General features: G+C 46.9%; 1 pseudogene; it reads right to left on the minus strand.

Moving 5' to 3' along the window:
• Nucleotides 1-655: 655 nt before the first annotated feature.
• Nucleotides 656-13,494, minus strand: LOC144828238 (interferon-inducible GTPase 5-like; annotated as a pseudogene).
• Nucleotides 13,495-14,360: the final 866 nt, after the last annotated feature.

A 14,360-nucleotide genomic window follows, 5' to 3' on the forward strand; every position in this document is an offset into this window, starting at 1 on the left:
CCTGCGTCGTCCCTCCACCGAAGGTCCTCCGGAGGTCCTCCGGAGGGGGCGGCAGGCCAAAACCACCACTACTCGCGTCCCGACTGGGCCCAGAGCCGGTGCGCCGTCTCAGCTCCCTCCGCTCAATCCAGCAGACCCGAGCCAGCAGCCCGCCAGCCGGTCCGCACGAACTCCCGCAGCGTCTTCCGCTCTGCCGTGGAGGGGGGGGGAGAGTTTGCGGACAGCAGCGCCACTCCCGCACGACCCCCTCACCGCAGCTAAGCGGTCCAATGTCCCAGTGCCAGCAGGCAGTAATCTTCCAGGGGCGAGTACCGGTCCCGTGTTTCTCCTCCAGTGAAGGGCCCCCGACGAGCAGCAGGCCGAGACCATCCCCACTCGTCTCCCGGCCGGGTTCAGCTCCGGTGCACCACCTCGGTCCCCTCCGCTCGGTCAGGACCACAGGGGGCCCCTACACTGCACCTAGCGCCAGCAGTTCCAATGCTTCGCTCCTCAGATCACCAGGCAGAGCCACTCAGCAATCAGCGAAGCTCCACCAAGAGGACAACGTCGCAGGCCCGCCATTTTGAGCAGCGGCCAAGTCCCGACCCGGGAGCTGTACCGGGACTCCAGTGCACTCAGGAGGCACCTTCCTCTGCAGGGCTTACAGGGGTCATTGTCATTGGCCCGCCGCTCGAACAGGAGCAAATTTGGGGGACCTAGGCAGCCCCAAAGCAGGATAAATAGCGGGGTCGGTGCGGAGCTGCAGGCTCACGCTTCCTCCTCCATCGGCTCCAAAGCCACGCTCTGGGTCGGGCACCTCATGTGGCTTGTCCATGTCCACCTCCTCCTCACCAAAGGTGGTCTTGAGCACCCTCTGCGTGTCCTGGCAGAATTCGTCCAGGGCACTGTTCAGAAGGGTGTATGCTGCGCCACAAAGGAGATTCCCCCAGAAACAATATGGCTCAGAATTGGCACACGCTCCTCACCAGGCTTGCCACCATTTGCCCTGGTCAGCGTCTTTCAGAACTGTCTGCACCTTGTGCTCTGAAAGGTCCTTCCCCAGCATAGACTTGATCTGGCACTTTAGGTGGCCGGGTGTGGCAATGGCTCTTCTGGACAGCACAAGAAGGGATTCGTTGTCAAGACCGAAATGCTTCTGGTAGCCGCTCAGAGTCTCGATCAACATAGGGATACTGCAGTCCACGGGGTGGTTAGGAAGGATGGAGATGATGCAAGTACTCAGGGCCTTCTTCTGAACGTGTCTCTTCAGTGACTGCTTCTTCTTCTCGATGACCTCAGCAGTGATGTTAGGCAGGGACATAAGTAGCACATGCGTCTTCTGTCCAGTAAGTTCATCAACAAGTGTACTGTACTCAGAAATGGGGCCACTACCTACCCCGTCAAACCAAGTACGCAACTTAGGCATTATCATCGATAATGGTCTTACCATGGAGCCCCAAGTTACCGCCTTAACTGCCACCTGTTTTACCATTCTGAGGTGGCTCAGAAAAATCATCTGGATGTTGCCGGAAGACACACAGAAGACTGTGGTCAATGCATTGATCACCTCCCGTTTAGATCACGGAAACATCTTATACCTGGGAGCATCCCAAGCAGTTGTGAGACGCCTCCAACTTGTCCAAAATGCCGCAGCTAGACTACTTCGTAAGTGTCCCAAAAGGGAACATATATCCGGTCACCTCAAGGCACTCCACTGGTTGAAAATCGAAAACCGTGTCAAATTCAAGACATTGAGCCTTATGCACCGAATTAAATGGGGAAATGCCCCGAGTTATCTACAATCCCTAGTGCAGGCTTATTCGCCGGCTCGCTGCCTTAGGTCGGCCTCACAATGTCTTTTCTGCGTGCCTAAAGTGCGAAGAGCAAAGATTGGTGGAAGATCATTCTCCCTGTTGGGCCCCAAACTCTGGAATGCTCTCCCACTAAACTTACGTTTGGAAACCCGCTACTACCACTTCCGCAGAGCCATTAAAACATGGCTCTTTAATCAGTAAATTGTCCCTGTTTCCCCTCAGAGTTTTACAAACGGCTCATGGATTTAGTATCTTTTCAGCGCCGGGAAACCCTTTTTGGGTAGCTGTCGCGCTTTAGAAACTTAATAAATAAATAAACTGTGTAGCTTCTGAAAATCATATTTATGGAGTTCAAGGCTAGACAACAGGAACACCTTGGGGTCCTCCACCCCGACCTTTTCCAAGCTCCTGATGCGGTCTTCACGCATCTCATTGAAGACCTGCGCCTCATAGAAGTTGGCCTTCTTTCTTCTTTTACATGCCTCCATATCCTGGTCTATCTTCGACCGTACAAAGTAGAAGTTTTTGTTCATTGCCTTGATGCTCCTTGCGAGGTCTGCATGGTTCTAACGAAAACGTCCAGAGGCAAGGACAATATAGAAGTTGTATTTTTCAAAGTTCACCTGCTGCAGGTACTCAGATGCCTGAAAGTTGGGCGTTCCAATGCCCGGCAGATCCCAGAGCTGAACAGTTGGTAGTTTTGGATGTGGGTAGCCCTCTGTCACCATGGTGGTCTCTGTCACACCAGTTTTAGCAGCCCTGGGCGCTTCATCACCAACGTCACGTATGGCATTGATGAAGGTGGATTTCCCTGCCCCAGATTCCCCAGTAAGGGCGATGTCCAGCGTGGTGGTCTCCATTGACCTCAGGAGGGACTGGATCTGGTTGGAGACTTCCGATACCACCTTGGATTGAATCATAGCACTCATTTCCTTCATATCAAGCTCCCGAACCTCCATGGCACATATCCTGTCTGAGATCCTGCAGTGTAGCAATAGCTTCCCCCTTTGTAATAAAGTCGCCGGACCGAAGTTCTCTATGGTGGGTCACGTTTCTTGCTGTAACTGCTGCATTTCATGCCTTGATGTTTACAAATGCACGTCATTTTGATCTTTGCACTGTCAGTATAACGAGTACTAACACAGGATTGCATAACACAGAATGCCCAGCATATCTGATTTATGTAGTTTTGGTCTATGATTTATGTATAATATACGTTATATTTTTATATAAGCCTGTGTGTAGTCTCTTTTGTGGTGTGTTCCATGTGCTACTGGTGTCAGTATGTTGCACAAACGCTTTATATATTGCCTCTGGGATATGCCAGACTGCTTGTACCAAGCTACAAGGGGGAGAGCAGGAATTATCGAGTGTGTAACTCCCTTGGCCTGATTAGAGTGGTGGTCTCTGCCTGGCTTAGGTGCATACCCTAGCTAACCAGAAACCCCATTTCTGAAACATTGCAATACACTCATTGCATTCAAAAAACCTAAAGTTAAATATTTGCAAGGTACTAAGAACTTATAATTGCAGCAGAGTCTTTTACAATATGATTTCACCTGAATTTCATATATTACTTCTGGAAGAACTATACTACACACAAAATCTTGAATTACCAAGATATATAGCACTAGAAACCCAAATGTAATAGGCTTAAATACTGTTTATGAAGGGGGGGGGGGGGGGGGTCACCACATACAAAAATCCACGAGACACACTTGATGCTGAATGGTGTGCGTCTCCATGCACGAATATAGAATACTAAATTATTGCTTCAAGGGGAGTGTGCCACAGTGTGAAGAATCTGTAGCAGACACCTAGGGGTACTAAAAAAAAACAAGCATCAAAATTACGTTACCCTACTCCAACATAATGTAGCTCAACAATGGACCCAGGCAACCAAAGGTTTTGCCCGCAGCTGCACTGTTAAACACTGCAGGAAGTTGCCACCAATTACGCACCCTCAAGTTTGTACGTCTCAGAAGAACAAATTGTGACAAACCGAACAGCTGCAGGTTTCGCTACCAGGGAATGCGGCTAAGGAGTTGCTGGCCCACAGGAAATTTATTTGATGCTTCTCCTATCAGTTCTAGGAGTATCCAATGGTGGAAGAAACAGCTCTATGGTTGGTGGGACCCACATGATCGAAAGGCTTCTCCTGTTCCTTAGCCCACTGGCTCTGAAGTAGCTGGTCCGCCAGCGAAATCACCTGGTTCCGCTGCCTGAGATGAATGCATGTTGCAGTGAAGCCACACAGAGCACTGCCCCTCCGGGAAGTCACTAAAATGAGAGATGCTGATGGCAGATAAAAATTAACAAAGACAGAGCACAAGGAAAGGCTCCTCCTGCTAACAGTCCACCGGCTCTAAAGTTACTGGCTTTCTGACAAATCAGCTAGTTCCTCTGCCAGCTGGGTAAACTGGTATTGCAGCAATCCACACAGAGCCTTGCTGCTCCGGGAATCAAATATGACAGGAGCAGATGAAGGCAGAGCAAAATTAGCAAGAAAGAGCACACAAAGGCGAGATGACTGAACTCAACCCTGTTCAGCTCCAAATCGTCGCCAATATTGTAAGGTATTAAATTAAGAAGACACGCTGATTAGGTAAAGTATGGAGTCTTCTCAATTCAGTCATCCACTCTCCACAACTCAAGCAACTGTCAATTGCCTGGACATTCTAACTTTAAATAATTACAACAATTTAATGTGCTCATATTCCCATAGTGGGGGATAGACTAATACACAATTCAGATTGCAAGTTAGGGCTGATCCTAGCAGCACATGGGGGTCTAGCATCTGCTCACACAGGGGTTGCAGCTATAATTTCACTATTGCAGCAACGCTGTTGGTGGCCAGGTCTTTACAAAGAGGCTAAAGGCTATGTCCTTAAATGTAATATTTTCCAGCAGATAAAACTGTCCGCCACAGACACCTCTTTTGATCTCAGACAAGCCTCTGGCTTGTTTTTATCTGGACCACTGCAGATCTTTACACGTCAAAGGGTCTTACTAATACAACATGTTAGTAGTGGACTCAGCGTTCACCTCTAAGGCATACAGACATCATGGGAAAATTGGATGTGACTGTGCAGTACTCCTCTCCCCGTCATCCTGAGGGATACGCGGTAGTGAAAAGGAAAAATAGTGACATCAAGCAGTTTTTCACATCTAGGGTTTTCGGTTCTGGTTGCAGTTGGGGTCACCACCTGTATGGGGTCCAGAGAGGCTTAAACAATCTGTCTAGAAGATGCTTAGGTGGTCGGACTCCCTACAAAGTCCTGTTCGGAGTTAAGATATGAGTTTCAGACCTTGACAGTCCCCGCAGTAATACCTTTTGATATCAGTGAACATTTGAATATTTTACAGGGCCTGAATGACTTCAGAAACGCTCGGAGCAATTCCCACAGAAACATTCCACCACTGGTGAAATTAAGGAAGCACCAGAAACTCCTGGTTGGATTCCAAGGATCGGGTATCTGGTACAGGAGGAAATAATCGATAAGGAGGAGTTCGGGCTATCTTATTCACAGCCTGTGCCTCTCCAGGTTGTTGAAGGTACCAGAACTGTGCTTTTACTACCCCTTGCCGGCAACAAACACAAGCGTTTTGGGTCTATTGAGCTCATCAAATCACATCATGTGGCCAGTTCTACATAGTAGGCCTCGAAGGGTCCTTGGTAGTTACATGCCTCCTCTCACTAGCTTACAGCAAGTCCCAGTACAAGCTTTGACCAACAATTAAGCCTTTTCTCCCTGGCAGGGGACAGCTAGCACTAAAGTGTCACTACTTCAAGTTATATCATCAAATAGGACTACACAAGCTTCCAATCTGCAAGCAGACAATGACAGTTTTCATAACGTACCCCTATTGGAGTCAGCTACCAGTTCTACACAGCTTCACAAGCCAGCCACATTTGTACACACAGCCTCTGGCTATTTTGTTGACTTTGTTGACTTCTCTTCGGATTCATCCTACCCACTTCCACAAAGAGGACCACATGAACTTTTTATTTGGCTCAAAAGGACATTCTTTATCCCACCATGGATATACGTTTAGATTACAATTTCATTACTTTTCCTCCTCATTTGGATTGATTTTGTGACTGTCTTTTTACTGCTTCTAAATGGACACTGTCTCCCAGATTTTGAAGCCTCATTTTTCATCACAAATCCTGCAAAAAGTGCGAAGAGACCTTTCCCTGGTGAATATTTTGGCTGTTCCAGTTGGAATTGTTTGCGATAAGGTACCATATGACATATTTGGACCGCCAGACTATACAATGTCCATACGTATTTCGTCCATAAATTATGTTATTACTCCTCGTGCAATCTCTGATGATTGGGACATCAGCAGTGCATGAAATGTTCTGTTTTCACCATTATGGTCAACATTATTTACATATAGCAAGTACTCCATAAACAGTATTTAATAACACCCAATGGGAAAACTGCCCTACACCCCCACAGGGTAGCTCAGACATTTGCACAGAAGTTTGCATATTTGCAGGTCATGATCCAGCAGATCCAGAGTCCTAGTATTGAAAACTTACACATTGACCAGCAAAGAAAAATGTGCTGACACAACGTTGATTTATTCTGTATCTTCATTTCCCAGTTGTCGACATAAGGGTATGACTTTTGGAAAGAACATGTTGATTTAAAATCTTTACGGGAAACGAGAGATTGGCAGGTTAAGGGGAACAAAGCTTTATTTAGCGCATGCCTTATACCACACCAACTGATTTTCCTGAATAAAACTGTGCAGCAGACGTCCTGCCTAAGCTTGGCCAGTATAAAGGATTTAAATACACCAAAAATTCCCACTTGTGCACGCTTTGCGAATTGGCAGCAATTCCCCAATTACACAGAGGACACATTTGGCAACACGCTTAGCAATGAAACATACAATTCTTAATGTTCTAATCCAGAAGGCTGGTTAATATGGCCCTTGGATACTAGCGGATGTCAGGCACTATTTTCTTCACAGCACAAAGGAGGTTTGGGTAAATAGGCTAAACCCACGTTATGTGCAGACATGACACACAGGAGTGGACACATCATAGAGCGTTGGAAAGTTGCACCTAGAGTGGCTAAAACATTCAGCATGGTCTGAGGTGAAACAAAATACTTGTCTCTTCTTTCTGATGACCAGGCCCTACAGGATTTTTGTTAGGTCCTCGAAAGCCAAATCAAAAGCACTTTGTGTGCAATATACAACAGAGTGTGGAAAATTTCACAGCAGGAAGCTGATGAAAGACTTCATGAAATTGACAGAGCAAATTTAGAAAAGAATCTAGCAGTAGTTGACAGTGGTATGACTACAGTATCCACAAGGATATATTCTCTGGGTAACATTGTGTTGTCTGCTATTGACATCATACAGAGTGATATGTCCTCTTTGCAACATGGGCAATCACAGCTCAAGTCTATTATGCTATTAAATTAGACTCTACAGCACGGACTGTGTTCTGTGGAAATTACACTAGTTTGTTTTTACCATACAACTTAACAAAAGAACAGACCACTACAGCTAGGAAAGATGTGATATACACTATGTTACACAGAAAAGTTGGAAAAATAACCATTTACTGTTGCAGAAGTACAATCAGCAGATTGTATAAGAGACAGATTTATTTCTCTGCTAATTTCAACTTTTCACATTAAATACTGCTTACAACACCATCAAGTAGGCAGATATGAAGTGCTAGGAGAAGGGTTTGTACCTGAGACATGGATCCTATCTTTCACTTACTGTTGTAGTAATGGTGCAACTGAGATTTTTCTTAGCGGTACAGACTGCGAGAATACTTTAGGTCATTCCCTAGTTCGCAAAGAGGCTACACTCCACGGTGCATGTAATGCGTCCAAGGCGAACTTGTCATGATCTCTGAAGGGTTAACCGGCTGCTATGATTCGTACTGCGTACAGATTGGTCTCTAATGGGAGTTACTGGATGCTAAGTACTAAAGGTTGCTGTGGGATGAAACCGGGAAAACCGTATCTAGTGATGGTTTCTCGGGTCATGACCTGTTGTACACAAGTGCTACTTCCACCTGCCCGTACAGTTAGGAATGGGACAATCTGGCCTTTAATAAAAATTCTGAATGTGAACGTTGATGCTTTAAGCAGACAGAAAGCCCTGTTTCAGAAGGATATGGCCTTAACCTCTGCTAAGGACATGGACATGTTTGATATTCAAGTTGCAAGGTCTTCCTCTGAGATACAGTCTCTACTTCACACCAATTTTCCACACCATTTTGGGGAGCTAATGAACCTCATTTTTAACATTTCCAATACTTGGGAAAGAGGGCTGAGGGGAACACTTTCTTTTAACAACTAGCTCCGGGTTGGTTAGTACCTTCCAGTATTCGGAGTTATTCCATCTTCCATATACTCAATGCTGAGAAATGTTTTTGGAGGCTCACAACTTGTCCTATTCCTAGTTGTTGGGAGACTGATTTGATTCTATTTTCTCTGCAATGGATGTTCCACCAGCATGTGGTCAAATTGGGATGGCACTACCACATGTGCTACTGTGTTGTGAGAGAATGATGCAGTCCTTTGGCGCATCTTGCTCCAAGAACTGCATAACAAGTGGTCCTTGTTCTTTCAGCCTACCTGGCTACCCTGCATGCAGCATGTATTCCGCTGTCAGCTATACATTTTCGAGTGTATGCTTGAGGATCCAATCTATGGACATTGCACTGCAGTGGGTTCCCTAAAGACTCACTTGTACAGATGTCCAGCGAGATTGCTGTTGCTTCAAAACACGTTATGAGCCTTCCTGGGATGCTTTAACTTCTGGTGACTTGAATCCTGGCTCTTCCTCTAGATACACTACTGACCATCACTCCCTCAGCGTCTGCTGAGGGGGTTGGATTTGAACATGTTTGTTCCGGGGGGGGGGGAGCCAATAGAATGTAGAAGCTGGGACTAGCAATGTTTCATCTACTTCTCGGGACATTTTAACAAACTGGCAGTTTCGGGCTGTGGAGATTTTATTTTAATTCAGCTGTGTTTATTTGCTATATTGCTTACAAAATGAAGCTTTGTTTCCTGTTACATTTTTAATACAATTTGGCTTTTTCTATGCTTTTATTATTAAAGAAGCTGTATGCTGTGCATGATTTTAAGTTTTATAAGATTCTTTTTTAGCATAGGCTTTTTTTAGTCGCCTCACGTCCAAGGAGTGGGTGTTATGTGGTAACATTAGGTCCAGGCAGGAACACTACCATTTTATATCTTCATGGATGTCAATTTTTAACATGAACACTGACATTTGCTTACGTGCTTGTTTGGATAATGTTCCATTATATTACTTTGCTTATATTCACACATCCTCTCATTCTGTATGACAGCTAAAGTTCATTGCGCAAAATGCTGTTGTTCGTTATGTGACTGCTTTGTCATGGTAAAATCCATAACAGCTTGAATGGGACTTCGGCAAAGCAACTTGGATGAAGTTTATTACGAAGAACAAGTTACTTACCTTTGGTAACGCTTTCTCTGGTGGATACAATACCTGCCTGTGGATTGCTCACCTTTTGAATACCCCCTGCGCCAGCTTTTTAAAGGGAATTCTTTCCTAGCTCTCCCCACACCGATGAGGACGGCACAATGGACCCGCTCCACACACGGCACCGTGTGATGTCATTTGAGCCACAAAAGGACCCCATCAGCATGCGGACGTCCTTTCCACCCATTTTTTCCATGCCACCGAGGCAAACAGGCAGACCGACACATTTTCAAATATACACATAGCATATCAACTATATATACACATATGTAAAATCACAATTGAATAATCAATAAAGAGAAATAGCAAGTGTAAAGCATTTCTCATCATTAAGACAAATTAAAATAAAACCTTTTTTTTGGTAGAAGCGGGTGGACAAGGGCGAGGCGGGTGGGAGCGTGAGGAATCCACAGGCAGATATTGTATCCCACCAGAAAAAGCATTACCGAAGGTAAGTAACTTGTTCTTCTGATGAATACATCTGCCTGTGGATTCCTCACCTTTTGAATAGATTCCCAAAGCCGTACTTCTCCCGGAGGAGGGTGTCCACCTAACTAGACCAAAAAATCCTGCAAAACAGAGCGGGCAAAATGGCCATCCCTCCTAACCTCAGAATCCAAGCAGTAATGCTTTGCAAAGACGTGGAGGGAGGCCCAAGTTGCTGCTTTACAGATATCAAGAAGAGGAACACATCTAGCCAAAGCAGAAGAAGTAGACTTAGCTCTGTTGGAATGAGCTCTGATACCTTCTGGAGGGTCCTTCTTGGCCAGGGCGTAGCAAATCGTGATGCACAAGATAATCCACCTGGAAAGCGTCCTCTTGTGCACTGCTTTGCCTTTATCTTCCCAACATAGCCCACAAAGAGCTGATCATCCAGACTCGGATTACTAGTCCAATCCAAATAAAAGCTGATATCGCTTTTAGGGTCTAAATGATGCAGCCTCTCTTCCTCCTTGGAAGGATGAGTGGGAGGATAGAAAGTGGGTAAAGTAATAGATTGTCCCATATGAAAAGGGGTAACCACATTGGGAAGGAAAGCAGCACTGGTCCTTAGAACCAACTTATCCGCATGAATGGTTAGGAAAGGCTGTTTGGAGCTAAGAGCTTGAAGCTCACTCATCCTCCTAGCCGAGGTAATAGCAATCAAGAAAACCTTTTTAAAAGAAGCCTCAACGGACAAGAATGAAGAGGCTCAAATGGTGAACCCATTAAAAAGGTAAGGACTAAATTCAGATCCCACTGAGGCATAATGAAAGGAGTGGGAAGGAACTTATTTGTAAGGCCCTTAATGAACCTCATGACAATGGGGGACTTACATAAAGACAGCTGGTCCGGCAAACATATAAAGGCCGACAAAGCCTATAAACAACCTTTGACAGTAGCCACAGCACAACCTTGCTGTGCCAAAGAAAGAGAAATATTAGCCTTAAGAGGGTCAATGTCCCTCACTCCACACCAGTTTACAAATCTGGACCATCAAGTAGAGTGGACAGATTTAGTGGAGTGACGCCTGGATGATAAAATAACGTCCACTATATCTGGCGGGAGAGAGAAAGAACTCCGGTTGCCCCGTTCAATCTCCAGGCACGAAGGGGCAGGCTCCGGAGGTGGGGGTGTAGAACCTGCCCCTGCGAGAGGAGGTCTGCCCTGAGAGGGAGATGGAGCGGTGGGTGCGACAAGAGGTGAAGGAGGTCTGTGTACCACACCCTTCTTGGGCAATCAATATAACTTGGGCCCGGTCTTGGAGAATCTTCTTAAGAACCTGAGGAATCAAGGGTATGGTATGGGGGCAGGGGAACGCGTAGAGTTGAGAGCTCCAATCTATCTGAAACACGCCCCCCAACACTCCCTGCATCAGACACTGGAGACTGCAAATCAACGGGCAGTGCGCGTTCTCCTGAGTAGCAAACAGGTCCAAACGAGGAGACACCCACATCTGAAAGATGCGATGGACCATCCCTGGATTAAGCCACCGCTAATGATCAGCCGAGTAACGCCTACTGAGACTTTCCGCACAAACATTTAGCACACCGGACAGATGATTTGCAAAGACACTAATTTGTTGGCCCTGAGCCCAGGACCAGAGTCGCAGAGACGATACGATCCTACAGCTCCGTTTGCTGATGTACCACATCGCGATAGTGTTGTCCGTTAGGATCTGAACCTACTGACTGCAAAGGGAAGGAAAGCCTTTAGTGCCAAACGTATCGCCAGCAATTCTCACAGGTTGATATGAAGCAACCTTTCCTCTGGAGACCAAAGACCTTTGACCTCCAGATGAGCACCTCACCCTAGAGTGGAGGCATCCGTGATCACTGTGGCTACCGGTGGAGGAGACTGAAAGGGCTTTCCTTGTGACAGGTTGCCCTGCACACTCCACCAAGTCCGCTCCGCTGCAGCTTCTGATCTTCTCCCCGAGATCTCCGTTGCACTGATACCACTGCCTGCAGAGGCACCACTGGAGTGCCCTCATGTGCCAGCGTGCATGGTTGAGCAACAGAAAGCAGGAAGCGAACAGACCCAGCAGGCGCAGAACCTTCATGACAGGAACAACCGCTCCATCGAGAAATAAAGGAATCATCTCCTGTATGTTGAGAATTCTCTGCGGAGGCGGGAAAGCCCGACACACAGAAGTGTCCAATATTGCCCCTATGAACAGGCTGCGCTGAGAAGGCACCAGGTGAGATTTGGACACATTTATTGAAAAACCCAATTTGAACAACAGATGAGTTGTCACTTGCAAGGGGCGCAAAACCAACTTTGGAGACTCTGCTTTCAGCAGCCAGTCGTCCAGGTAGGGGAAAACAGGCACCCCATACCTTCTGAGATGAGCAGCTACCACTGCCATCACCTTTGTAAAGACTCGAGGTATGGCAGTAAGACCGAACAGAAGAACCGCAAACTGGTAGTGTTGCAACCCCACCGTGAACCGGAGATACTTCCGATCTTCAGGATGGGAAGATGAAAATACACATCCTGCAGATCGATGGACACCATCCAGTCTTCCTGTTGCAGCACAAGAAGAACCTGAGCCAAGTTCAACATTTTGAACTTCTCCTGCCTGTGGTAAAGGTTCAAAATCCTGAGGCCCAATATTGGTCTCAAACGACCGTCCTTTTTGGGGATCAGGAAATACCAGGAGTAGCAACTCTGACCCCTTTCCTGCTCCGGAACCACCTCTATCGCACCTTTTTGAAGCAAAGTAAGAACCACCTGCTGTAAAAGCAGTAAGTGGTCTCCTGAACACCCACCCTGGCGAGGAGGGTAAGGAGGAGGAAACTCAAAAAGGGAAGGGCGTACCCATTCTCTACAAGCTTCAAGACCCAACGATCGGATATGATCAGTCTCCAATCTTGTAGAAAGTGGCACATTCGACCTCCAAACGGACAACATGTTCTAAGATGGGGGATCTAGAACTGCTTTCCTGTTGTACCACGGTGGCAGGAAGGGAGGAGGAGGAAGAGGATTGCTGACGATTTGCTCCCGAGACCTCTTATTTTTTCCTCTGTATGATTTGTACAAGGGATTCTCTTGTTGGCTCTGCTGAAATTGCTGGCAGCCACGAAAGGAAGCAGATCTCCCAAAGCCATAATATCTTTTGTAACCATAACTTCGGAGCCAATTGTACAACAGAGTCCATCAATGCATGAATGTATCTTCCAAGTAGGCAAGTTGCATAAGTAGACTTTAGAGCCATACTGGCAGAAGAGAACACCTTCTTCGCAGCTTGCTCCATCTTCTTCGAATACCTATCACCCAAAATGGTAGGGAAAGCACTAGAAGACTGCTTTGAACAAGAAGCCTGGACAATTAAACTCTCCGGCGTCAGATGTGATGACAAAAACACCGGATCACCAGGAGCAGGCCTGTACCTCCTTGAGATGGATCGAGATACAGCCGGAGCAGATAAAGGCTTCTGCCAAACGTCTAAAATTGGATCAGTTAAAGCATCTGTAAAAGGAAGCAACGGCTCAGAAGTTGATGATGATGTATTTAAAACCTCTGTTAGTATGTTGGACTTTATAAGGAAGACGGATGATTTATTGGGCCTTAAACTTCCCTCAGCAGAAATAACTACATGGTATGGTGCAATGTCCTGTACAACAACTCCACTTGCAGATGGCAGGTTATACTCAGGGGAAGTATCGAGGCCACTAGCTTCATGAAAGCCTTCAAACTCATCCATAGAGTCCACAATTTCTCCTTCCTCCTGATTTTGTAAATACTACTCCTCCTAGAGTAGTCTCTGTGCCTCTCTCCTGGAGCGTTGTTTAGGCGCCGGTGGAGCCACACGCGGCGCCGGAGAAGACATCAACGGCATAGATGGAGGAGCCTCGGCTTCAAACCTCGACAACGATCGAACTTGAGGCATGCAGACTCAGCAGCTGAAGGAGTCCGGGGAGCCGGAGTGGAGGATCTTGGTGCCGGGAAATGCCAAGCCGGAGTAGACAGCAAGAATGGCATGAAAGGAGCCTGGGGATAGAACTGAGGAACACCCAGGTTGAAAGCCCAAGGACCCACGGGGCCTGAAGGCATGCCGGATGTAGTCGAGGCTCAAGCAAACATGCCAAACATCGCATTAAGAAAATGTGAAGAATCAGCCCCAGGAGCAGGAAAAGGAGGATATGGATCCATACCTCAGGCCGAACTGGAGTTTGCAGGGCCGGGGACAGCGCCCGCATAAGTGAAGTCTTGCGGACTGGAGAGGACTCACCAGGCGCCGGTGACGTTGCTGGAGCCGGTGAATCTTCATGTTGTGAAGAAGCATCTGAAGCTGGCGCCGCCAGAGATGGTAATGGTGTCGCCTGAGGAGAAGGAGAAAGTCCTTCCTCCGAGGTCGCTCAGCTGGAGTCGGCGACCTCGAAACCCTGGCCTTCGATGAATGATGACGCGAGGTATATCTTCTCTTGCATTTCTTGTGCTTCTTCGACTTCGAAGTGTGAGAAGATGAACACTTCGCCCTCTTCTTGACTTTGGCCATAAACAACTTGGCCTCACGCTCCTTAATCTCCTTCGGATTCATTTTCCTGCGGCTTCGGATTCCTCGACGTC

The sequence above is a fragment of the Lissotriton helveticus genome, chromosome 4_1, assembly GCF_964261635.1.
Source record: "Lissotriton helveticus chromosome 4_1, aLisHel1.1, whole genome shotgun sequence".
In the NCBI taxonomy this organism is placed as follows: Eukaryota; Metazoa; Chordata; class Amphibia; order Caudata; family Salamandridae; genus Lissotriton; species Lissotriton helveticus.